This window comes from Lithobates pipiens, unplaced genomic scaffold (genome assembly GCF_037356315.1).
Source record: "Lithobates pipiens isolate NorthernLeopardFrog02 unplaced genomic scaffold, aLitPip1_a1.2 Scaffold_3, whole genome shotgun sequence".
NCBI lineage: Eukaryota > Metazoa > Chordata > Amphibia > Anura > Ranidae > Lithobates > Lithobates pipiens.
The window spans coordinates 53,791,382-53,817,891 of record NW_027507790.1 but is presented as its reverse complement, the minus strand read 5'-3'; the positions used below and the strand labels follow the sequence as shown (position 1 = coordinate 53,817,891).

At 42.1% G+C, this 26,510-nt stretch overlaps 1 protein-coding gene across 5 annotated transcripts in view; it reads left to right on the top strand.

Moving 5' to 3' along the window:
• Positions 1 to 2,771: 2,771 nt before the first annotated feature.
• Positions 2,772 to 26,510, top strand: part of ARVCF (ARVCF delta catenin family member) — a 1,038,475-nt gene continuing 1,014,736 nt past the window's right edge. For 2 of the 5 annotated variants that reach the window (XM_077461693.1, XM_077461692.1), the window contains exon 1: positions 2,772 to 2,948. The gene's annotated coding sequence lies outside the window, so the exon portion shown is untranslated. The remainder of the gene's footprint in view (positions 2,949 to 26,510) is intronic. The other 3 variants (XM_077461694.1, XM_077461696.1, XM_077461698.1) reach the window with 3 other exon arrangements.

The following is a 26,510-nucleotide window of genomic DNA, read 5'->3' as shown; positions in this document are numbered from 1 at the left end:
AAAGGACATCAATCTTATTTGAGTACAGCGTTGTACGACCGCGCAATTGTCAGTTAAATAATGCAGTGCCGTAAAAGATGACCTGGTCAGGAAAGGAGGGGGGGGGGCGTGAACCTTTCAGAGCTGAAGTGGTTAATTTTTTAACAGAAAATCGCTTTTTTTATTAACAAATCAGCATTACAATAAGTTCAACATTCAACATTAAAGCATATGTAGTATATTGTCAGTCTGAAACATCCATTTGCAGCTTTAATATCTTACAAGTCCATTACATCTTCTTACCAGTATTTCTCAGCCAGTGGATTCCAAACCTTTTCCCCTCCTATGCCCTCCATCAATTTTAATACAGTATTTCATAGCTTCACCCATGAGAGACTATCAGGTATGTATCAGGTGTATTCGTTAAACTAAGTTGCATTTACTCTTCTTTTTGGTACGGTCAGGTGGTATCCCATACGGGGGGGTATGACCCCCAGGCCGAGCAGGGGGGAATCCATAATTTGGTCCCCCCTTCCCTGGATCCCTATCTATGCGCATTCACCCAAGCAGACCAGACCTTGTCAAACTTGGTGGGGCACTGCCTACTCTTGTATGTAAGTTTGTATAAGCGTAGCACTGACTCCACCGCCTTTCTCCAGGATGCAAGGGTAGGGGGTTCGGCTGACTTCCAATGCAGCATTATTTCCCTCCTGGCATAGAACAGCGAGAACGTAATGCAGAGCTTGGTGTATTTGTTCCCCTCCACCTTGCCTAAGTAACTCAGAAGGAGTGTCATGGGTCCAATGGGATCCTAGTTCCCCCTATGTCACTAAGTGTCTCCGCTACTCCCTCCCAGTATGCTCTGAGCCTGGGACAGGACCAGACCATGTGCCAGAATGTCCCTTCCTCTGTCCTACACCTGGGACAATTCGGGTCCAGTTCTGAGTATATTCTAGCCAGTTTATGCGGGGTGAAGTACGCCATGTATAAAAAATTTGAGTTGGATAAATCTCTTTGGCTGCTGTCATAGATGCGATGTAGGTGGAAATGCCATTCATCCTCCCCTAACGCTGGGCTGTCCTCCCTTCATTTGTCCATTGTACGGATGGGTTTGACGTCATGGGGCACCGTCAGGTATAGATATAGGGTGGAGAGGGGTTCCCCCATCGTGCTCGAAGTCAGCAGGCATTCAATTGAGTTTAGTTCCATAGTTATCAAGTCTGAGAATTGGGCCCTCATTGCATGTCTCAGTTGACAGTATTTAAATTCAAAGGATTTGGGCAGGGAGTACTTTCTTTTCATGTTGTTGAAAGGCATGATCTTGCCGTTTGCTATGACATGTTTGAGGGTGGTGATTCCCCATTTGGCCCACTGCGAGGGGTCTGGTATATCGCAGAGGTGGGGCAAGGTAGGGTTACCCCACAGCGCGGTGTGTGGGGATACACAATTCGGGGTAGTATAAATGGCCCTGGCCTCCCGCCACACACTAACAGTCATCTTCATGAGGACCATCAAGGAATGGGGGGCTTTGAGTTCCCTATACACCAGGTTAGTCAAGGCTGTGTAAGAACCCAGGATGGCTGCTTCTAGTCTCACCGCCGGATTCTGTCTGGGCTAGGAGAACCACCAGTGCACTGTGACCAGGACCGCTGCTCTGTAGTATAACAAGAAGTTTGGGGGAGCAAGTCCACCCCCCTATAAGGGAAGATACAGTATCCGTTTGGCCACCCTGGGTGGCCTTCCAGCCCAGATGAATGTGGTCAGCACTCCCTCCAGGTGCCTAAAGAAGGCTCTGGGTATGTTGTGGGAGGGGGTGTTTCGAAAGAAGTAGAGAAACTTGGGGAGAAACACCATTTTAAGCAGGTTAACTCTGCCCACCGTTGTCAGCGGGAGGGAGAGCCAGGCCGTGCATTTGACTGTGAGGTGGGAGAGAGAAGGGGTTGCACATTTTTCTCTATAAATTCCTGTGTGGTGTTGCTAATCCTGATGTTCAGGTAGGTGAACTCCCCCACTCACTGGAGCGGGGATCCGGTATTTTCTCTTGGAAGCGAAGGGGGAAAGCAAGTATGAGGCAGCTGCTTTGGGCCCCACAACAATGACAGGGCCCAGGGCAGCTGCCCCTTTTGCCCTGCCTTAAAAACAGCCCTGGGTGAACCGTGGCATTAAGGTCTCTGCTAAAAACAAAATGTATAATGTTTGGGGGTTCTAGGTAATTTTCTAGTAAAAAATACTGATTTAAACTTGTAAACAAAAAGTGCCAGAAAAAGCCTGGTCATCTAGTGGTTAATAAAAAGACGAGTTCTATACGATTCTGGTAAATGCGGTGGAAGGTCTCCTGCAGACACTAGAAGAAAGAACATTCAATGGCTGCCAGCAGCAAACACGCTGACATTTGCTCTCTCTCATCCCTATAACTATACTCGTACTACACAGGCTCCTCCTCCTCATGTATCAGTTCCATCTCTATACACACTGACAGGTCCTCTTTCATTAGGTGTCAGGTCGTTGTGACAGAGAGCCTCCCGACAAGCATCCTAATTCCACCAATCGATAAAGCGCTGGTTATGAGTGACAGCTACAGTAGCCAATCAACCAGCAGGCAGCGTGCACAAGGCAGCATCTGTGGACTCAAGCAGGGTTGCTCGGCAACGGGAGGCTGGCTCAAGTCTAGCGGTTGTCCCGGGCGCCTTAGCGACGAGTGGGCGGGACCTGCCGGTGATGTCAAGTTATTAGCGCGCGGTCGAACTCCCTCCTCTTTGATTAGTGATGCCCCTCGGAGCTCCGCCTTTCACCGTCAGCCGGCTGTATCTATCGGCGGAGGGGGGGCGGGTCCGTTCTGGGCGGCGCTGACAGGACAATAACAGCGAACCCCGCGGCCGCCGTGTCCGCTAGCGGATCCCACCTGCCAGCTGTGGTGCCGGCCCGTGTGACACTGACAGGACCCCGGGGGGGACGATCCGGCTGTACAGGTAAAGGGGAGATGTGAGTAGTGTGGGCACGGTGTGTGTCATCCTGGGTGATGATGGATCGGAGCCCCCCCCCCCCCATCCTCATGTCCTGTGAGTAGTGCTGCCAGCAGGTCTCAAGATTACAAGCACGATCTGATTTCAGCAGATCAGCCCCCCAAATATAGATAATCACTATAACTGCCCCCCATTATAAAGATAATCGTTATTCTCCTTTGTATTTGATGTCATTAGCAGGAGAAGGCAGGCATGCTTTGTATTCCTGTAATCCCCCATATGTCAGATCTGTGCACACACATGGCCTACACACCACACCTGATCTGATTTATGTGTGTGTGTGTGTGTGTGTATATATATATATATATATATATATATATATATATATATATATATATATATATATATATATATATATATATATATATATATATATATATATATATAAATGTGTGTCTCCACAGATGACACCAACCATCATCATCACCCATTCAGAATGACACACTTCCTTTCTTATGCTGTTCATTCTATGATATTATAATGACTGATCTGAGTTGATATCCATTGTGTGTGCCTAGAAATAAAGCAAAATTAAACCCACAGCAGAAAATGTAATATATTTCAGCTTACCATTCGTTAGATGTGGTGGCTGCATTTGTTTTCTTTTTTTTTTATATGCTTTTTCCCCCTGGTGATCTGATCAGTAACACATATCCTGAATTAGAGTGCCCCCACTCTGGATAAAGAGGCACATGGGGCACCCTTGGACCAGCAGCATTGTTAATCTGAGGGGAAGGGAGTGTTAAAGTGTTACTAAACCCCCAACAGTAAAATCAGTCTGTATATGCAGTAAAGTATGCTTGTTATACTCACTGTGGAACCTAAGGGGTTAATCCTCTGCATTGTGTAAAAAAGGCTGTTTGATCCTGTCTTCTCTGATCTTCCTCTTCTTCCGCTGTCCACAATCCATCTCCTGATAAAACAAAGCCTTTTCAGTCACTCGGCACATGCTCAGTTTGGTGTGTGTTGCTATGGAGTTTTTTTTTTTTTCTTGGGAAGGTGCAAGTGATCAGCATAAGTCCAATCAGCACTGTCGAGACAGAGGGTCAGGGGTCGTGCAGCCTCATAGGACAGTCAGAGTAGGATGAACACTCCTACAAGCTTTAAAGGGGTTGTAAGCCCTCGTGTTTTTTCACCTTAATGCAGGGGTCTCCAAATTATGGCCCTCCAGTTGTTCAGAAACTACAATTCCCAGCATACCTAGTTATGTCTGTGAATGTCAGAGTTTTACAATGCCTCATGGGATGTGTAGTTCCACAACAGCTGGAGGGCCATAGTTTGGAGATCCCTGCATGCATCCTCCTATGCATTACAGTGAAAAAACACGTGGCAGTCACCACTCCCCCCAGCCCCCCTGTTTTACTTACCCGAGCACATTCATCTCTTCGGCGGGGACGCGCTCTCTCTCTGCCCGGGATTCTCGGCTCTTGATTGGATAGATTGATAGCAGGGCAGCCATTGGCTCCTGCTGCTGTCAGTCAAATCCAGTGACGTGGGAGGTGGGGCCGAGTCCGGCATTCGTGCCTCTGGGCGCAAATGCTGGAATAAAGGGAATTGCGCACAAGGTAACCCCCTGGGAGAGTGCTTCTACTAGGGGGGTATCTGATGTGGGGAAGAGACGCCGGGGTACCCCAGAAGAAGATGTTTGGGGCACAGTGGAGGTAAGTATGACATGTTTATTATTTAAAGAAAACAACAAAAAAACCGATCCTTTTACAATCACTTTAACCAGACACTGATAGAAGTCACAAGCCTGCTATTTACTGCTGAAGAGAAAAGGTATTTAGCAGTTTATATTTACTAAAATAATTGCATTTCTATGTTCTGTATATTGTGGGAGACCAGATATTGTGAATGCAGGGTCCTGGGTTTAGTAGCACTTTAAATGTACTAGCAGATTTAGATACACTAACAAATTTAATTCAAAATCCAGCTCACACTTTTATAATCAGTTACAGCAAACAGTTTTTTGTGATCAAGTTTTTTTCTTTTGGCATGAAGATATTACATAAATAAAAGCTTATCATTGTAACCACCCCTGTCAGTGCTAAATGGTTTGTCTCAACCCTGTAACTGCCACATTTGCGGGACAGCTTGTGCTTTTGAAAAACAACAGACTTACTGGCTGGATCACCAGGTAAAAATAAAGAAAGCCTAAAAAAGAAAATGAATGCACATGTGAGGATTGGTAAACTACAATATGATACATGTTTGCGTTTGATTTTAATACCACTTGCAGCTCATGCAACCAAGCATGATCGCCTTTACTGGGAACAACAGTGGGGGGGGGGGGGGGGGAGGGAGATTTATCAAAACTGGAGCAGCTGTGTATGGCAACCAATCAGCTTCTAATTTCAGTTTGATCAGGTAAAGGATAAGTTTGCATTTAAAGAAAAAAAAAATGCGGACATTTTTTCAGAACCAAATGCGCATTTATTATTTATTCCTACAGACATATATAAAGGATTGCACCTGTTATTATTATTATTATTATACAGGTTTTATATAGCGCCAACAGTTTGCTCAGCGCTTTACAACATGAGGGCAGACATTACAGTTACATTACAATTTGGTACAAGAGGAATCAGTGGGCCCTGCTCGTTAGAGCTTACAATCTGTTATCAGAGAATCGCAGGTGCAATGTCAGGATCGTGCAGACACGTCATACAGCTCTCTGCTCATACCTCTGTACAGGCAGACAGTTGCTGTACACTGCAAGAAGTTCCAATGGATCACAAGTGCGCTGACCATTGGACTCATAGTTCATTGAGAACTACAAGTCCATCTGCCACTGTGGCAGACAGGACTTGTTGTCTATTCATTCACAGATCCCTGTGAATGAATGATGAGGCTGTCATGGGGGGGGGGGGGGTAGGTCATGAGAGGCATGCTGGAACATGTAAAATGTTACACCCTAAATACAGGTGTAACACATTCCAAAGGTGAACCTATCCATTAAGCTTTGAAAATGAAAGATAGAAGCGGAGTGTTTGCGGTGCTTAGCAGCTCCACGTTTTGGTCTCTCCGTGCGGGTTCCTGTACAGATGTCTATTCAAATCTCCCCCAAAGTCGCCAAAAGTAGTACAGCAGACTTTTGGGAGTCGCCGCTCTGATTTGGATGGTGCTATTGCCAGTGTTCTGTCAGATAGTGCCCGCTATGGAGAAGTGCCCGTGATGTACTACGCATGCGCTGTACGGAACAGCATAACAGCTGATTTTACGATTGACTGTTGTGACATTGAGACGGCGCCTGCGCACAATAGCCGACGGAAGAAATTTGCTGGCGAGGCATGTTCATGTTGGCGAGGGGTGGATTTGTACATGTTGGGGGTGGATTTTTAAATGATGGGCAGTGCTGCAAAACACATATTTTTTTGCTATTCTTCCTTGGATGCTTGCAGGGCATTTAGTCAACTGAAGGGCGGATTTTTCTATCTGAAAAATGTGTTTTTCAGCACTGGCCTTCATTTAAAAATCTGCCCCCATCTTGTACTTATCAGCCCCTCACCGACATGAACACGCCTCGCCAGCGCCAGGCACGATCTGACAGAAACATTTCTTCCGTTGGATATTGTGCGCAGGCGCCATCTCACCGTCGCAATTGGCTGTTGTGCTGTTCCGTACGGCGCATATGCAGTACATCCCGGGCACTTCTCGATAGCGGGCACTATCCGACAGAACACCAGCAATCACTACCGATTTGGCATGCGATTTGACATGTCAAATCGCACTCCAAATCGGCCCAATGTGAACGTGGGCTCCAGTCTTGATAAGTCACCCTCTACAAGTTTGACTTTGGGCTTATTACCTGGAAAAGGCTTGCCTACATACTGTATATGTCCAGCTTTTACATTTGCAACTAATGCTGGCCATACACCAGTAGAATTTCATTTGAAACGTTTCATTTTTAGGACGTTCGTTCGATTTTTGAATGGTTAGTGGGGTCAAACCAGTGGTAATTTTTAGATATGGATGCCGTCAAAAAAATTGTTTTGTTTTGTTCCGTTCTGTTTCATATTAAAAAAATTGTATTTCGTAATTTGTGTTCGAAATTCAATTCAATTAAAATAAGGAAAGTTCATTATGATGAATTTATCATTATGAGGTGTTCCCACCATCCCTGTGCTGTGCTGACTTCCTGGGGTTTTAACTTTTCGTAACAATTACAAATGTTCGTTATGATGAATTTATCATTATGAGGTGTTCCCACCATCCCTGTGTTGTGGTGACTTCCTGGGGGTTTAACCTTTAGTTTAGTTAACTTTTCGTACAAATAACGAATGCTTGATATGATGAATTTATCATTATGAGGTGTTCCCACCATCTCTGTGCTGTGCTGACTTCCTGGGGTTTTAACTTTTTGTAACAATTACGAATATTCGTTATGAATTTATCATTATGAGGTGTTCCCGCCATCCCTGTGCTGTGCTGACTTCCTGGGGTTTTAACTTTTCATAACAATTACAAATGTTCTTTATGATGAATTTATCATTATGAGGTGTTCCCGCCATCTCTGTGCTGACTTCCTGGGGTTTTAACCTTTGGTTTAGTTAACTTTTTGTAAAAATAACGAATGTTCTTTATGATGAATTTATCATTATGAGGTGTTCCCGCCATCCCTGTGCTGTGCTGACTTCCTGGGGTTTTAACTTTTCGTAACAATTACAAATATTCTTTATGATGAATTTATCATTATGAGGTGTTCTCGCCATCTCTGTGCTGTGCTGACTTCCTGGGGTTTTAACCTTTGGTTTAGTTAACTTTTTGTAAAAATAACGAATGTCTTTATGATGAATTTATCATTATGAGGTGTTCCCACCATCCCTGTGCTGTGCTGACTTCCTGGGGTTTTAACTTTTCATAACAAACGAATTTTCGTTATGAATTTGGATCTGAAATTCATAAACTAAATTTCGTATTTTGTAGAGAATTCGTATGCATAAAAATTCGTATTTCGGATTTGTACGAATTTCCAGAAATTCATACAAATCGAAAAAAAAATCGCACATGTCTAGTAATTTTTGATTGTAGTGACAAGACAAGAAAGAGGAGCAGGATGACGTTTTTTTTTTTTCGAACGCGCACATTTCTAACAGTGTATGTGGCTTTCGCTTAGGAAATGTAATTCACAACAGAATCAGTTGTTAAACACAAACTAAATTTTGATGTAATTTCAAACAACCTTGGTCAAGTCTTTGTTGGCATAATCAAATTTACTGACATGATTTTTGGTATGAATGTTTGTTCAATAATCACCCAGTGTATGACCTCTTCTTATTGGTTAAAATATTGTGTAATCTTCATTTGATCCCTTTTAGCGTATGTATTTTTTTTTTCTTTTATTGACATGTGAAAAAGGCTGGGCATGCTACATTCATCATTAGATCATCCTATTGTTGGTAAAGCACTGGTATGAGGTCATCCATTCCAGCTGGTGAATAATATTCAGCCATATACTCTTTGTTATGACCATGTGGCTATCTGGAAGAGGATCTCAGGATAACCCAGAGGCTAATATGTCTGGGAATGAACTCAGCAGACCATTGACCAAGAACATATTTACTGTTTAGACATCTGGCAATGACGGCTGTGATTAGGAACGTGTTAGAATGACATGTTGTCATTACATACATCATTGGTCTTATGTCACCAATGAAAACATTGCATTTCATTTAATGATTGTTACTAAAAGGCGAATGGAGAAATGATTAATCAATTGTATACCGTTCTGTGATAAAGGTAATACATGAACATTGCAGAGCCATCAAGAGGCTTGGTGTAGGAAATATGTTCAAGCTGGAAAATCGCTGTCTATAAGTTGAAATACAATTTAACCCCTTGCGCTAAATATTTAAAATACGTGAGAAACTTAAAGTGGCTCTTCAGTAATTTTTTCATCTTTCTATTTATTAAATTCGAATTAATTAAATACTCCCCTTGTTTTAACTTTGAATAGTAAATTTTTTCTTTCTGCCAGTAAATACCTTATACAGCCCACTTCTTCTTTCTTGTCTGGTAAAAAGTCCAGGCTTATGACATCATACACCTCTTTCTCGCTCACTCTCGTCAGAATTTTCCAGGAAGGTAGGGGATCAGTCATAAGAGGGCCAATGAGAGCTGCAGAGCTGGAGGTGTGCCTCTGTGTGTCTGTGTACATCCAGGAAGTGAACAGGCAGCAGCCTCAGCTGCACACAGTTAAAATGGATAAAGCCAGACTTGGTGGCGGGAGATTTCTGCAGCATATTTGGAAATTACAGAATCCCAGCATATATAAAATATTATGCAAAGTGGTTGGAGGTAAGCTTCAGAATGGCAAAGATGTTTTTATTACAAATTATGTGAGCAGACGGCAGTTCCTCTTTAAAATCAGAAATGGAAAGTGAAAGTGTCATCGGTTGGACTCGATGGACTTGTGTCTTTTTTCAACCTCGCCTACTATGTAACTATATGTAATTAAATAAAGAGCAGCTGCTGCAGCAGTTTTGCCCTCTAGGGCACAGTAATCACCAGAAAAACTATAAATAATGAGCAGCTCTAGGGTAAAAAAATTAGTTGTGCGCATATATAATCATATACAATCTAGTGCTACTACTTTTTGCAAGGAAATGTTAGTGTTACAAAGTATCCACAAACATCAATGAATAAAATATTGAATCCATAAAGTCCAAACAGCCTGTGTACTTTTTGTTAGTGAGTGCCGTGCTCCACCATAACAAGACCAGTGCTCAATAAATATACAATATATCACTCCACGCCAAAAAAAGGAAATTAAGCTTCCGGAAGACGTCCAATCAGGATAAAATGCATTGAGGCGTGGTTTACATGACGTCACTTCCAGTGATACTACATCCGGTTAGTGTGAAGCAATCCTGCCTTCCGGAAACCAGGGCAGCGGCGGCCATCTTGTCCTATCTCATGCTGTATACACCAAGTTTGGGTTTGTTTAGGTATCTGAACAAGTGAGTGTAATAGCTGCATTTTGTTTTTGTTTTCTAAAAATTGGATGGTTACGCTATGAGCTTTCTGTATTGGCAATTTTTCTGGAGCTGAGGTGTCTGACAGGAAGAAAAGGCTATCTCCAGTGTGGACGGTGGTACTTATCTGAGGGGAATCCCCCAAAGGCACATGGTGACCTAGCTAGCAATAGTGGGTCAAAATAATGCAGTGAGTTTCTGTCCATGTGGGGATATTTGGAGCACGTTTGGGGTGAAACACTTTCTACTTACTGTTTTAAGAGCAAGAGCACTGGCTTAAAGAGTTAACATTGTTCACAGTGGGACTATCAGTGGCCTTCTAAATGAATGCATGGACTTTTCTGTTATTTTATATTTGCACTATTCTATTAATGTATTTAGCATATTTAGCAGCACAGTTTTAATTTATGTTAGTTGATCAGTGCTTAATAAACATATACTGAATGTGACCCCTGACCTCCAGGTGCCATGATGGTGCCTCCACACAGACTTGCACTCACGAAAATATATTGTCCCCATGATGTCAAGTAGCTCAATATGCCTTTTTTATGCTTGAGGTCCTTTCCACCAATCACCATCCAAGAGGTCTCCAGATCTTCCACAGACTCCTCGGCCAAACTGCTCATGTGTGTTGCCTTTGCCAGCACCCAGCTTTTCTAGTGTAATTTATTTGAGGAAAGATGGCCACCACCGCTCTGTGTCACTAGCAGCAGCGTGAGATTCACCGCCAGGAAATGACATCACCAAAAGTGATGTACACTACCAGAAGTACTTCACATTCGGGGTCACATTCGCCTTAATGCGCCTCGACCTGCCTGGACGTCCTCAGGAGCTTTGGGTACTTTTGTTCATGATATACAGTGGATAAAAAAGTCTACACACCCCTGTTAAAATGACGGTTTTCTGTGATGGAAAAAAATTAGATAAAGATAAATAATTTCAGAACTTTTTCCACCTTTGTTGTGACCTATAAACTGTACAACTCAGTTGAACAACAAACTGAAATCTTTTAGGTGGAGGTAAGTAAAAATAAAATAATAAGGTTGCATAAGTGTGGACACCCTTAAACTAATACTTTGTTAAAGCACCTTTTGATTTTATTACAGCACTCAGTGTTTTTGGGTATGAATCTATGAGCATGGCACATCTTGACTTGGCAATATTTGCCCACTCTTTGCAAAAACACTCCAAATCTGGCATCTCCTGTAGACAGCCATCTTCAGATTACCCCACAGATTTTCAATCGGATTCAGGTCTATGCTCTGGCTAGGCCATTCCAAAACTTTAATCTTCTTCTGGTGAAGCCATTCCTTTGTTGGTTTGGGTGAATGCTTTGGGTTGTTGTCATGCTGAAAGATGAAGTTCTTCTTCATGTTCAGCTTTCTAGCAGAAGCCTGAAGGTTTTGTGCCAATATTGACTGGTATTTGGAACTGTTTATAATCCCCCCTACCTTGACTAAGGCCCCTGTTCCACCTAAAGAAAAACAGTCCAAAAGCATGATGCTGCCACCACCATGCTTCACTGTGGGTATGTTGTTCTTTTGGTGATGTGCAGTGTGGTTTTTCCACCAAACATATCTTTTGATATTATGGCCAGCAAAGTTCAACATTGGTTTCATCAGACCATGACACATTTTGCCACATGCTTTTGGGAGACTTAAGATGTGTTTTTGGATGTTTTTCTTCGTAAGAAAAGCCTTCCACCTTGCTACTCTACCCCATAGCCCAGACATATGAAGAATACGGGAGATTGTTGTCACGTGTACCACACAGCCAGTATTAGCCAGATATTTCTGCAGCTCCTTTAATGTTGCTGTAGGCCTCTTGGCAGCCTCCCTGACCAATTTTCTTCTTGTCTTTTCATCAATTTTGAAGGGATGTCCATTTCTTGGTGAATGTCACTATTGTGCCATATTTTCTCCACTTGATGATGACTGTCTTTACTGTGTTGCATGGTATATCTAATGCCTTGGAAAGTCTTTTGTACACTTCTCCTGACTGATACCTATTAATAATGAGATCCCTCTGATGCTTTAGAAGCTCTCTGTGGACCATGGCTTTTGCTGTAGGATGCGACTAAGAAAACGTCAGGAAAGACCTACTAGAACAGCTGAACTTTATTTGGGGTTAATCAAAGGCACTTTAAGTGATGGCATGTGTGTACGGACTCCTATTTAATATGAGTCTGAATGTGATTGCTTAATTCTGAACACAGCTACATCCTCAATTATAAGAGTGTGTGCACACTTATGCAACCACATTATTTTAGCTTTCTATTTTTACTCCCCCCCCTAAAAGATTTAAGTTTGTTTTTCAATTGAGTTTTACAGTTTATAGGTCACATTAAAGGTGGAAAAGGTTCTCAAATGATTTATCTTTGTCTAATATTTTTACATCACAGAAACCTGACATTTTAACAGGGGTGTGTGGGCTTTTTCTATTAATTGTAGGGTTAGCAGATATGTCAGGTTTTAAATGCTGTCTCTGATGCCATAGTGGCGATATCTTTTCTCTACCTCCTTTAACTGGACAGAAAGTGAGGAGAAATCTCAGGTAAACAGACAGCAATAAAATATTGACAGAGTTTCTAAACCTACCCAGTCCCAGGAAAAAAAAAACAAATGACTAAAAATAGAGTAAGCCCCCGTTCACACCTATGCGAATTAGATGTGGCTTACACCGCATCCAATTCCCAGGAAATTTGAAAATACATTAATTTGAATGCATCTGGTTCACAAATGTGCATTGCATTCACACTGCGCATTCCACAAAAAAAGTGTGCATTTTCTGGGCATTGCGGTGCGAATTACAAGCCCATTATCTTCTATGGCAATGCATCTGATTCGCAGATGCATTCCGTTCTGAACACAAATTCTCTCCTTCTCCTCACTACACCTCCAACCCTCTCCACCCCCCCCCCCCCCCCCCACTGATCTGCAGCTAATACGCAGAGTAACCTCTGAACAACTGATTTTTATCTTTGCAGTGAAACCGGAGCTTCAATTCGCAACGCACATGTGTGAACCCGGGCTTAAGGGAGAAGTCCAGCCTAAGCTTGTTTGGCTGGACTTCTATGGATCACAAGCGTGCAATTAGTTTTTAGCAGAGTGGATTCTCTTTTAAATTTGTAATTTTGGACTGATGGGTACCCTTAAAGAGGAAGTAAACCCTGATGGGTTTTACTTCCTCCTTTCTCCTCCTTCCTCCTTATACTCACCTTGTCCCTGTTCCCTTGCAGCGTTCTGCTCCTCTGCAGCTGATTCTGAAATCGACGCTGATCTGATGGAGTGGTGACATCACTCTCCTGGTCATGTGAGGATGCTTGGGTCTAGTTATTGGCTGCCAGGCCTAGGCACCATTGAAGGGGAGCAGGTCACCCCCCCCCCCCCCCAAGGTTGAAAGTGAGGTGTATTCTGGCTGGCTGTAGAGCAGCAAGAAACTTTGAGGTAGCCCAGGTAAGGTAAGTGTAAGCCCTTGTACACATGGTCGGACATTCCGATGGACAATGTCCGATAGGACCGCGTTGTCGGATAATCTGACAGTGTGTGGGCTCCATCGGAAAGTGCCACGCATGCTCAGATCAAATTCCTAGACCAAAGCTATTGGCTAGTAGCCTGAACGTAGTCCCGTCCTAATGAAATAACGTCATCACGTTAAGTACGATCTGATTTTCTGACAACTTTGTCCGACTGTGTGTATGCAACAGATGGATTTGGTTGTCGGAATGTCCGACCGTGTGTACAAGGGCTAAGGTCTCATTCAGATGTGCTTATATGTTTCATAATGCAAAATGCAGGAGCTTGCTGGCAGCAAGATCCTGTGTTTTTAGTTGTCTGTACAGTGTAGGCATGTAACGTTTGTGTAACGTTTTCATGTGTCCAGAAGTACAGTTCACAAGGACTCTATTGGCCACTGCACCTACGCTGCTGAATACCTTCTATTGGAAGGCCCTGCTGTCTAACATCCTTGGTTGCTGGAACGCCTGCTGTTCCTTTCACGTATTGTTCTTGGTTGCTAGGTTTCATTTCAGACGATGGTGGCCAATAGGCTACATTCTCTCTGTAGCCTTGTACACATGTTTACATGTGTACCTTGTAAAAATGCTGACATTTGAAGTCTCTGACATAGACTTGTCCTATTTTTTTTCTTTTACGTTGCTGAATACAGTGCAATATTATGGCCCTAGGCACAACTGTGTGAAAGGACCCATAGACATATACAGCTGCTAACTGCTGCTTAGAAAACTATATGCTGTACATATACTGTACATTTGCATTGTTTTAATGCTCAAGTAAATGAGCCCCAAGTGGGCGCAGGGGGGATTCTTTTGTGCTCTATGTGGGCAAGGGGACAGTGGGGGTTATTTACTAAAGGAAAATCCACTCTGCACTGGAAATGCACTGCAAATGCACTTGGAAGTAAAGTCGCTGTAGATCCGAGGGGGACATGCAAGGAAATTAAAACACAGCATTTTAACTTGCACATGACTGGATGAAAAAATCAGCAGAGCTTCCCTTCATTTCAGATCTACCCCTTAGACTTAGAGCGACTGCACTTTCAAGTGCACTTGCAGTGCAAAGTAGATTTGCCTTTCATAAATAACCCCCAATCTCTCTAGAATTCTAATTGAAATCAGTGGTAAATGTTGCTTGGTATTTTCTCTTCCAAGCGTATTTTTTTCTGAGCTAAATGTTATATATTTTATTTTTGTTCATATATTTTATTTTTGGAACCAAAATGTATATTGTGACCAACTCTGTATTGACAGAATCATATTAACTGCTGTGCAGCCTATTATCCCGCTGCTGTTGTTGGTATGGGGAGTATTAGCCGTAGCATTTAAGTCGTAGTGTAGCTGTAAATTTAGCAGGGAGGTGTTATCTGTCAGATAGTATGTCTATGTAACAACAGGAGGACGGAGATGGTAGGACTCAACATGAAGCTTCACCTTTGTGGATGTCAGAGGTTAGTGAGCACATCTTCTTGTCGCCAAGAAGATAAAAACCTTACGCCGCATTATTTCTTCTAAATTAGAAGCCTAGCATAAGACCTAGCCCTGTAGTATTTTCACACACTTAGATGAGAAGCAAGAGAATTGTAACAGAAATCTTTTGTTCTGTATAGAGAACTGGCAATCACTAAAAGGGCATTTGTTATGTTCATTTTTATTTTGCGCATTATTTTATTGCATTATTGTATAGTGTTGCAGATCCAGTTACCTTGACATAATTAGCATGCGTATCAGAGCGACTTCTATAAGTAAGCAGTAACGGTTTCGGTAATATTTTTTTATTTAAACACTGTTTTATTATTTTCTTTATTATTTATGTAAACATTTATTTTACTAATAAATTGTAACATTATTATAGAGCCAACGGTTTACACATCGCTTTACAATATAAAAGGAGACAATACAGTTACAATACAATAAAATACAAGAGGATTAAGAGGGCCCTGCTCAGAAGAGCTTACAATCTAATAGGGTGGGGCAGGTAGTACAAAAGGTTGTAACTGTGGGGAATGAGTTGATGGAAGTGGTAGGAGATTAGTTGGAGATGTGATAGGCTTTCCTGAAGAGAGGAGTTTTCAGGGATCGCCTGAAAGCAGCAAGAGTAGGAGATAACCGGACCAGTGGAGGTAGCGAGTTCCAGAGGATGGGAGAGGCTCTGGAGAAATCCTGGAGACAAGCATGAGAGGAGGAAACGAGAGAGCTTGAGAGTAGGAGGTCTTGAGAAGAGCAGAGAGGACGATTCGGGTGATATTTGGAGACAAGATTGGTGATGTAGCTCTGGGGAGAGTTGTGAATTGCTTTGTATGTTGTGGTTAGTATTTTGAATTTCATTTGCTGGGTGATTGGGAGCCAGTGTAGGGATTGGAGGAGAGGGTTGGCAGACACCGAGCGGTTGGTAAGGTGGATAAGTCTGGCAGCAGCATTCATGATAGACTGAAGAGGGGATTAGCCTATGGTTAATGAAAAGGGAGTTGCAATTTAACAAGGATTTTAATCCTTCCTGACTCCTGAATGTTTTGGCTTTACATACAACTGTTTTGCTGAAAATGTGCTTGTTTACAGAGCTCAGTAGCTCAAGCTCACATTTTACAGTTGAATCATGGGAGTGATGCATCCAAGGTGTTTCCATTGCACCAGTATCATAGAACATATTGTTTTTTCTAAACAGATGTCTATAACAGTAGTAGCTGTTTGGTTTTAGGTTTTCACTTTGTAATTAAGAGTCATTATGGAGCAATATAGCTCAAGCAAGTAAAATGATGCATCACTCCCACAATTCAATGGTAAAATGTGAGCTTGAGCTACTGAGCTCTGTAAGCAAGCACATTTTCCGCAAAACAGTTATATGTAAAGCCAAAACATTTAGTTTTTTAGTAGAGTCAGGAAGGATTAAAATCCTTGTTAAATTTGTATTCTTGTTGAAGTCCTGGTAACACTTTGTCCTGGTAACCACTGTCGCTGAAACGAGAAGTAATGGAAAATCCTTAAAGTGGTATTAACCCCAAAAGAAAACATTTATTATATTGCAGTTGACCAATTCTGGATGTGATGGCTGCATTTGTTTTCTTTTTTAAGGCTTTCTTTCCTTTGTTTTCACCTGGTGGTCTGGCCAGTAAGTCTGTTTCTCTTCAACAGTGAGCCCCGGTTCACACCGGGACGACTTGTCACCTGACAAGTCGCGTTCCGCTCTGTACTATGGAACCATTCTAATAGGAACAATTTAAGTTGCTCCAACTTAGAAAAAGGTTCCTGTACTACTTTGGGGCGACTTCAGGGCGACTTGCATTGATTTCAATGATGATTGATTTTCAAATCATTTTGCAAGCCGCCGCTGAAGTCGTGTGCAGATCGCCTTACAGAGTCCTGCTGTAAGTCGGGTTGCCCCAAAGAATTTACCACTCACAGAAATGCCAACCCCTACCTTGCCCCACCCCTTATTCTGCCCCTAATCGCACCCTCATAAATTATCTCATGAAATTACACTTAAATGTTTTATGCAGAATTAAGTTACAAAAATAAATATTACCGTATATACTCGAGTATAGGCCGACCCGAATATAAGCCGAGGCCCCCAATTTACCCCCAAAAAAACTGGCAAACTTATTGACTCGTGTATAAGCCGAGGGTGAGACATGCCTGTCCATCCCTGTGTGTGTGTCCGTCCATCCCTGTGTGTCCGTCCATCCCTGTGTGTCCGTCCATCCCTGTGTGTCCGTCCATCCATCCCTGTGTGTGTGTGTGTCCATCCATCCATCCATCCCTGTGTGTGTGTGTCTCCATCCATCCATCCATCCATCCCTGTGTGTGTGTGTCTCCATCCATCCATCCATCCATCCCTGTGTGTGTGTGTCTCCATCCATCCATCCATCCATCCCTGTGTGTGTCTCCATCCATGTGTGTGTGTGTGTGTGTGTGTGTGTGTGTGTGTGTGTGTGTGTCCAGCCTACCTTTGTCCCGAGCCTCCGTCCCGTGCCTTGCCTCCTTGCCTCCGTCCCGTGCCGTGCCTTGCCTCCTTGCATCCGTCCCGTGTCGTGCCTTGCCTTGCCCCCGTCCCGTCCCGTCCCGTGCCGTGCCGTCCCGTGCCCTCTTCGTCGGCGGCCATTGTAAAGTTCAAAAGCTGCGCCGCCGCCTTCGCCTGTGATAGGCGGAACACTGAATTTCCCAGCAGCCTGTGTTCCGCCTATCACAGACGTCGTATCATCCTCGTCCGTAGTACGAGGATGATACGATGTCCGTGATAGGCGGAACACAGGCTGCTGGGAAATTCAGTGTTCCGCCTATCACAGGCGAAGGCGGAGCCGGAGGCGCGGCTTTTGAATAGAATGGCCGCTGTCTGTCTGCTCGTCACGCTGATCGAGCGGGCAGACAGCGATGACTCGAGTATAAGCCGAGGGGGGCACTTTCAGCCTCAAAAAAGAGGCTGAAAATCTCGGCTTATACTCGAGTATATACGGTAACAACAACTTTGACCTGTGCCCATCATTGTAGCTTCACCATGCCCATCATTGAAGCCTCACCTTGCCCATCATTGAAGCCTCACCTTGCCCATCATTGAAGCCTCACCATGCCCATCATTTCAGCCTCACCGTGCCCAACATTTCAGCCTCACCGTGCCCAACATTTCAGCCTCACCATGCCCAACATTTCAGCCTCACCGTGCCCCCATTGCAGCCTCACCGTGCCCAACATTGCAGCCTCATTGTGCCCAACATTGCAGCCTCATTGTGGCCCCATTGCAGCCTCATTGGGGCCCCATTGCAGCCTCACTGTGCCCCCATTTCAGCCTCACTGTGCCAACATTTCAGCCTCACTGTGCCAACATTTCAGCCTCACCGTGCCCCTTGTAGCCTCACTGTGCCCCCATTGCAGCCTCACTGTGCCCCCATTGCAGCCTCACTGTGCCCACATTGCAATCTCACTGTGTCCCTTGCAGCTTCACTGTGCCAACAATGCAGCCTCACTGTGCCAACAATGCAGCCTCACTGTGCCAACAATGCAGCCTCACTGTGCCAACAATGTAGCCTCACCATGCCCAATATTGCCGCCTCACCATGCCCAACATTGCAGCCTCACTGTGTCCCTTGCAGCCTCACTGTGCCCAACATTGCAGCCTCACTGTGCCCAACATTGCAGCCTCACTGTGCCCAACATTGCAGCCTCACTGTGCCCACATTGCAGCTTCACTGTGCCCCTTGCAGCCTGGCGAGCAGAGCAAAGGCAATTTCATGTAAGCTGTAACAGTGTGCTATACTGATCGGTGACCCCGTGGCTCTCCTCTTCCTCCATGCTCTCTTCCACCCGGGCGATCACTGGGAGAATGGCTCCCAATCAACCCCGCCCGCCGGGGCAGCCCAGCTCGCAAGCCCTCATTTTCCACACGCAAAATGCAAGAGGCGAGTGGAAAATTTGAGGGCTTGCCTACAATGATCAGAATTTTTAATGTAAAACCTATATCCCAAAAGGAAAAAAAAAAAAACAGTTTGCAATAACTGCTTGTAAAGTGTTAGCTGGAGTTTGGCTTCAGTTTGTTAGTGTCCTGTGTGTTCCTTCATCGAGAGTGGAGGCATTCTAATACAGGAGGTGTGTTACAAAACATGAAAACAGAGGGGAATAAAAAATGATAAAAAAAAGAAAATGAATGCAGCCCCCACATCTAATGATTACTAAGCTGCAATATATTACATTTTCGCTTTAAAGGCAATGTATGGTCACAGCATACACTTTAATTTTGTAATATCAGCATTGTAATACCAATACAAACAATAGTTATACAGTATAACAACCGGGGAAACTGGCGCTACCTAAAAACAGGTACTCATACCACCTAAAATAGTAAATAATAAATATAAATAACAACTAAGGTTTACACCCGAAAAACCCCAAGACTTTCCTGCTCCTATTGCTATTGAGCCCAGGAAGAGATACAAAAAAAAATAAAAAAATAAAAAAATAAAAAAATAAAAACACAGCTCCGCCCAGAAGATATTAAATCACACAATTTGTATAGTATGTCTCCAAACCAACGCAAATTCTGTACGAGAAGCTAAATATCAAGAAATAATAATGCTAACTGCGATTAATCGCAAAAACGCATCAATGCTGAAATTAGCTACCAAACTCCCCACTAGAATATAACGTGACAACCTTAATTTCAAAAAGAAACCATCCAGTGAAACCCAGAGAGAATTATCATAAAGGTGCCAAGTGTAACAAGCTTAGTATGTGACTCAATGCGATTATAACTTAAAATCGCATATATGCAAAAATATAATTGTGCCAGTAAATAATTTTACCTATTTACCTAAAATCACATAGGTGCAATATTATAATTGTGCCAGTAATTAAATATATCTTTAGTGACAAAAATATATAGCCCAGTAACTAAATGTGAAAAAAATGTACGAATGCTAATGTGACTAAAAAGCATAAACAATACCAGGTGAAAAAATTTATATATATACACGCAAAAGGTTGTATATAATAAACAATCTAATCATATAGCACGACCCCTAGTGGTACAAGTGCAAAGATACTCTAAATGATAAAATTAATAACATTCATGAATATTTGAAAAATAAAAATTAAAATTAAAAATAAAATAAAAATAAGAAATAACTGAAATAAAAAAAAAATATATATAATATTAATGAAAAATAATAAAACCAAAAAATAGTCCAAAATAAATGTTCAATAGTGCAAATCCAAAAAAATGTTCATCAAGTGACTTTAGTGCTTCCTGTGTAATCTTCACCGTGACTTCCGTGCTCCCCCACCAGGAACCCCACTCACCAAAAGAAAGTACCCCTGCAGGGGTTGTTCGCCTTCAGAATCAATCTCCCGATGTCCGGCTCTTTACCTCGTAATCGGTGACTGAACGTATCCAAACGGGAATTCCATATATCCTCATAAGAAAAAAATTGGAGTCTCCATAGTGTAATCCGTAAAAAATTGATTTATTTTCACAAAAATGATAAAAAACATATAGGAACAGCCATAAAAAACAAAACAAAAAACAAAAACGAAAAACAAAAAGATAAAAATTCTATATATGACCACAACTCTCATATAATGAGAAAAACTGTGGAAACGCAGTCCACCAAAGGGATTAATATATTAGTTCCTCCGAATATTCCGGTATTGCTCCAGAAAGTAACATATGATTAAACAAAAAATGAAAGAAAAAACGCTAATTTGCTCTCTGTCCCGGGGGAACCAGAAAAACCTCCTACAAATAGAGACCTCTGAATGGGATAGAGACCTCCCTTCAGGGCAACATACCGGGATTTACCCTTGTGAAGGTGGTAGCTCTAATGCTGCACTCCCCCTTGGGATAGAGTCCTTATCGCGTAATTTTCAAAATCCCCGCAGATGCCGTACGGTGGATACGCAGTTTGCGCTCCACCTGCGTTCCAACCACCGTCGGCAATCCGGAAGTGACGTAATCAGCGTAACTCCGTCGAACGCGTTTCGTCATTGACGTCTTTCGTCAATGACGAAACGCGTTCGACGGAGTTACGCTGATTATGTCACTGAAGGCGAACAACCCCTGCAGGGGTACTTTCTTTTGGTGAGTGGGGTTCCTGGTGGGGGAGCACGGAAGTCACGTTGAAGATTACACAGGAAGCACTAAAGTCACTTGATGAACATTTTTTTGGATTTGCACTATTGAACATTTATTTTGGACTATTTTTTGGTTTTATTATTTTTCATTAATATTATATATTTTTATATTTTTATTTCAGTTATTTCTTATTTTTATTTTATTTTTAATTTTTATTTTTATTTTTATTTTTCAAATATTCATGAATGTTATTAATTTTATCATTTAGAGTATCTTTGCACTTGTACCACTAGGGGTTGTGCTATATGATTAGATTGTTTATTATATACAACCTTTTGCGTGTATATATATACATTTTTTTCACCTGGTATTGTTTATGCTTTTTAGTCACATTAGCATTCGTACATTTTTTTCACATTTAGTTACTGGGCTATATATTTTTGTCACTAAAGATATATTTAATTACTGGCACAATTATATTATTGCACCTATGTGATTTTAGGTAAATAGGTAAAATTATTTACTGGCACAATTATATTTTTGCATATATGCGATTTTAAGTTATAATCGCATTGAGTCACATACTAAGCTTGTTACACTTGGCACCTTTATGATAATTCTCTCTGGGTTTCACTGGATGGTTTCTTTTTGAAATTAAGGTTGTCACGTTATATTCTAGTGGGGAGTTTGGTAGCTAATTTCAGCATTGATGCGTTTTTGCGATTAATCGCAGTTAGCATTATTATTTCTTGATATTTAGCTTCTCTTACAGAATTTGCGTTGGTTTGGAGACATACTATACAAATTGTGTGATTTAATATCTTCTGGGCGGAGCTGTGTTTTTTTTTTTTTTTTTTTTTTTTGTATCTCTTCCTGGGCTCAATAGCAATAGGAGCAGGAAAGTCTTGGGGTTTTTCGGGTGTAAACCTTAGTTGTTATTTATATTTATTATTTACTATTTTAGGTGGTATGAGTACCTGTTTTTAGGTAGCGCCAGTTTCCCCGGTTGTTATATTATTTCCACTCTTGAAAGAAACCCTTGCAAGGGGATTCTCTTTTTGTGGGGGGGCAGCAATCTAGAATCATTCACATACAGGTATACAAGATATATATAGGATTTATATCTAGCCGGTTTAGGCTTGTGTTTACCCACTCCTGGTGCTGAATAGCGCGGTTCTTCCATCTTTAATAGTTATACAGTATTTGACAATCAAATATAAACTTACTTGAAAAATATCTACTGTCTGTCTTTTCCCACAACTTCCTGGATTCCCTGCATGCTTTGCAGCTTCTCCTCTGCTATTTACTTTTAATTTCTCATATTCATTGAATATCAAATATATAATTTTCTAATATCCCATGGTACCTTGCTGCCTGCAAGCAGTGACTCCTGTACTGACCCCGCCTCCTGAAACTCCTCCTCTCTGAACCCCTGTAGTTCAGAAGGCAGGCTCTGTGAAATGTGTGACACAGCACTGCCCATCAACAGGGCATAGAGGTGAATATATACCACAGAATTCAAAGAAGTAAATGTGTGGGAAACTTCAGAAAGTACTTTTATAAACGTCAAGTTATTCTTATATATCTTATATCTTTCAAATTATTAAGAGTAGTCTAGAAAAAAATGAAATACAATGTGGAAATGAATGCTGTGTATCAGAACAAGAAATTAGAGCACATTTTTCATTGGTTACAGTACACCTACAGTATTTTGCTAACAAATATCTAGCAGGAAAATTCTCCTTACTTTGTAGAGATTTTCTTTTACTTCCTATGGGATGAGAAGTAAAGAGAAATCTCAACTTGACACAGGCAGCAAAAAAAAAAAAAGACTGGAGTTTTACTATTCCCCTACACCAGTGATCTCCAAACTGTGGCCCAGGGGCCAGATGCAGCCCTTTGCTTGCTTATATCCGGCCCTTGGGGCACTATTTCATTCACTGATACCAGCAATGGAGCATAATCCCCCCCAGACACCAATGAACCGACACAATTCCTCCCAATGACACCTGTGATGGGGCACAATTCCTTCCAGTGACACCAACGATGGGGCACAATTCCTCCAAATGACACCAACAATGGGGCCCAGTGACATCAATGACGGGGCACAATTCCTCCAAATGACATTATCAGTTGGGGCACAATTTCTTTCAATGACACCAACAATGGGGCCCAATGACATCGACGATGGGGCACAATTCCTCCAAATGACAGTATCAATGGGGCACAATTTCTCTCAATGACACTAACAATGGGGCCCAATGACATCAATGATGGGGCACAATTCCTCTCACTGACACCAACCATGGGGTGCAATTACTTCCAATGAAACAAACAATGCGGCATTATTTTTTCCCAGTGACATCAGGACCTTTTCTACTCCCAATGGCCACAGTCCGTCCCCCCTAATGTTTGAAGGACAGTAAACTGGCCCTTTGTTTAGAAGGTGTGGAGACCCCTGCCCTACTCTGTTGAAACAAAACATCAATACTCTTACAAGCTATTTCGATTCTTACGAATAAAATATTGGCTCACCACCGTATTCATCAATAAAGACCAAGTCAGCTATCATTATTTGAACATATATGCAACCATATGCCTTTCTCCCCATAACTGAATTCTATTCTTTACTCTCAATTGAATATTTCCATCCACCATACCAACCATGCTGACGTTTCCAAGTAGGAGATAGACCTCCAGTGTACCACAAATAGAGCAGATTGGTTGCAAATATGGGCCACAATAGCTTTTTGTTCTATTAACGTAACGAGTATTAGTAAATACTATTGCATTCAAAAGAGTTACCGGATGGTACCTGGTCCCATCACATGTAGCCCACCTTCAGCCTTCCCATACTGGTCTGTGCTTTTGGGGCTGCCCAATGCCATGTGATGTTTTACATACCTGGTGGACATGTCTCGTGGTTTTGGACTAAGGTTTTGATGCTCATTCATGCTTTGTTTGATCGCCCGCTTCCCAGAGATCCTTGGTATGTCTTACTACACCTTAAACCCCCCCCGATTTTACTAAAGCCCAATTCAAATTGGTGACCTACATTTTGTTAGCGGCAAAACAGACTATCGCCAAAGCCTGGAAAAAACAATCCGTCAGCAGATCGATGGGTTCTTTATCCATGAGAAACTCACCAGCATTCTGCTAGACACACAAAAAAGAATTCTCTCAGATATGGACCTCATGGATACAATATGTCCATCCATCCCTGTCTATTGAGAGCTATAACTCATTATAGTAGTCTAGAATTGGGATGCTGGCTTTGGGCATTCCTGGCGTTTACTCCCCCTTTACCCCACCTCTCTTTTCCACCTTACTACTGTGGACATCCTTCCTTTCTCTTTCCTTTTTATCTTATTAGCTTGTTGCAGATGTTGTTATTGATTCAAACTTATTGTCTCTTGATCTGCTTATTGTTTTACGACCCGTGGAAATACTATCTGGCCCATCGATATCTTCTCTAATTCACAGATTACAAGTTTTGTTTATTATTATTCAATGTATACTGTTGGGTGTTTTTACCTTTTAGCTGTCTAATATTTTCTTGGCAATTTCAAAAAGTTCTAAGCCCTTGTATACACGGTCGGAGATTCCGTCGGAATGTTTCCTATCGGACCATTTTGTCGGATATTCCAACTGTGTGTGGTCTGCATCGGACTGTTTCCATAGGAATATCCGACGGACCAAGTTTTCCAAAATTTTCCGACAAAATGCTCCTATCGGACATACTCCAATCATGTGTAGCCTACTCCGACGGACAAAGTGCCACGCATGCTCAGAACAAATTCCTAGACCAAAGCTATTGGCTACTAGCCTGAACGTAGTCCCGTCGTAACGAAATAACGTCATCACGTTATGTACAATCGGATTTTCCGACAACTTTGTCCGACCGCGTGTATGCAACATCACTTCCGGACCTCTTCCGGAATTAATCCGTCGGAATTACTCCAAAGGATTTGGTTGTCGGAATCTCCGACCATGTGTACAAGGGCTTATATGCCAGGTCTTGTACCTTTTTGTAAAATGTATTGAAAGTGAAACAAAACATTAATACAATAAAAGGATTAGCCTGGTGAGTGTGATTTAAGCCTACAGCTAAATAACTATGAAATATTTGTATGCAATATTTTATATTTACCTGACAAAACTGAAAAAAAAAATAGTTTTATTCTGAATAAAAAAAATGCAGAAAACATGATACATCCCCGTAAGTAGAAAAAGTATGTAATTAAAAAAAGTTACTTTGTTTGAACATGCCTTATAAACCTTGGTGCATGAATCATCAGTGTATTGAGAATTATGTGCCTTTAAGATTTACACAAGCGTTTAGCAAACTGCTTTCTCTCTGCAAAGGTCTGTAGGTGCTACAACACGTACCAACTTCCAGCAATTCATCATTTCTCAAACTTTGCTATTTCAGACAACTAATGAACATATGTGCATACATTTTTATCTGGCTTGCCTGGATGATTTTCAGCCCAGCTAGAATGCAGTTATGAATGTAATTAGATGTGTTGTTTTGTGATAAACTGTCACATGCATTTTGTTATTTTGACCTCCCGCAGAGCTCAGCATGGTAATTAAATCTAGTTTCTGTGTATGCTCCTCTCATTGCAGTTTTCGAGCATTGCAGTGGTTAATTTAATTGTCTGTTTTTCTAGTCTGTGTGTAATCATTGTAGCAGGGAGGCAAAACTTCTGGCCAGTTTGTAGCTCGGAGTGACATAACTGCCAAAGGCAGTGCTGGCTAATTGCTTTCTTGCTTCCCATAATATATTTCATATCAGCCGTATCCCCTTGGTGGGTGGATATGTCTTCTGAATGAATATCACCCACTTCACACAGGTTGCTGATTCAGTTGTTGATGCTCTAGTGGGTCTTGCCATTTTCTTTAGCTGTTACTGCCTTGATTCCATCAATACAAATCATCAGATTGTCATCTCTCAGTAATAGGAACGAATACACTTTAGGGGTTTATATATTTTGATATTCTGTTCAATCAAGTTCTTTCAAGGTTTTTAGTCTGTCAAGTGTCAAAAATCCCTGACATTCACTAATCAGTCACTTTTCTGTTAAGCCCTAACATATGTATTCTGATTGTTTATGTTGTTTGTGCATAGTTACATAGGGGAAGGCAGCTCTTCATTCAGCCTTTAAGACCCTGATGTAAAAAAAGTTAGAACCGGTTTGTATTATGTGAATTTGATCAATTTGAAGTGTAGCGTCACCCAAAAGGGGACGTTACGCTGTTTTCCCTCCCACCTCCTCTTTACTACATGGCATTTTTTGGGGGGGGGGGGGGCATGTATCTGTATTTTGACAAGTACCCACTCCCCACCTTCACTCAGATTGCCTTGGCAAACCAAGCAGACAGACATTCTCTTTCCCCCCCACACCCACAGTCTTCTGGGACACATCACAGGTCCCAGAAGACTTGCAGACCATTCATAA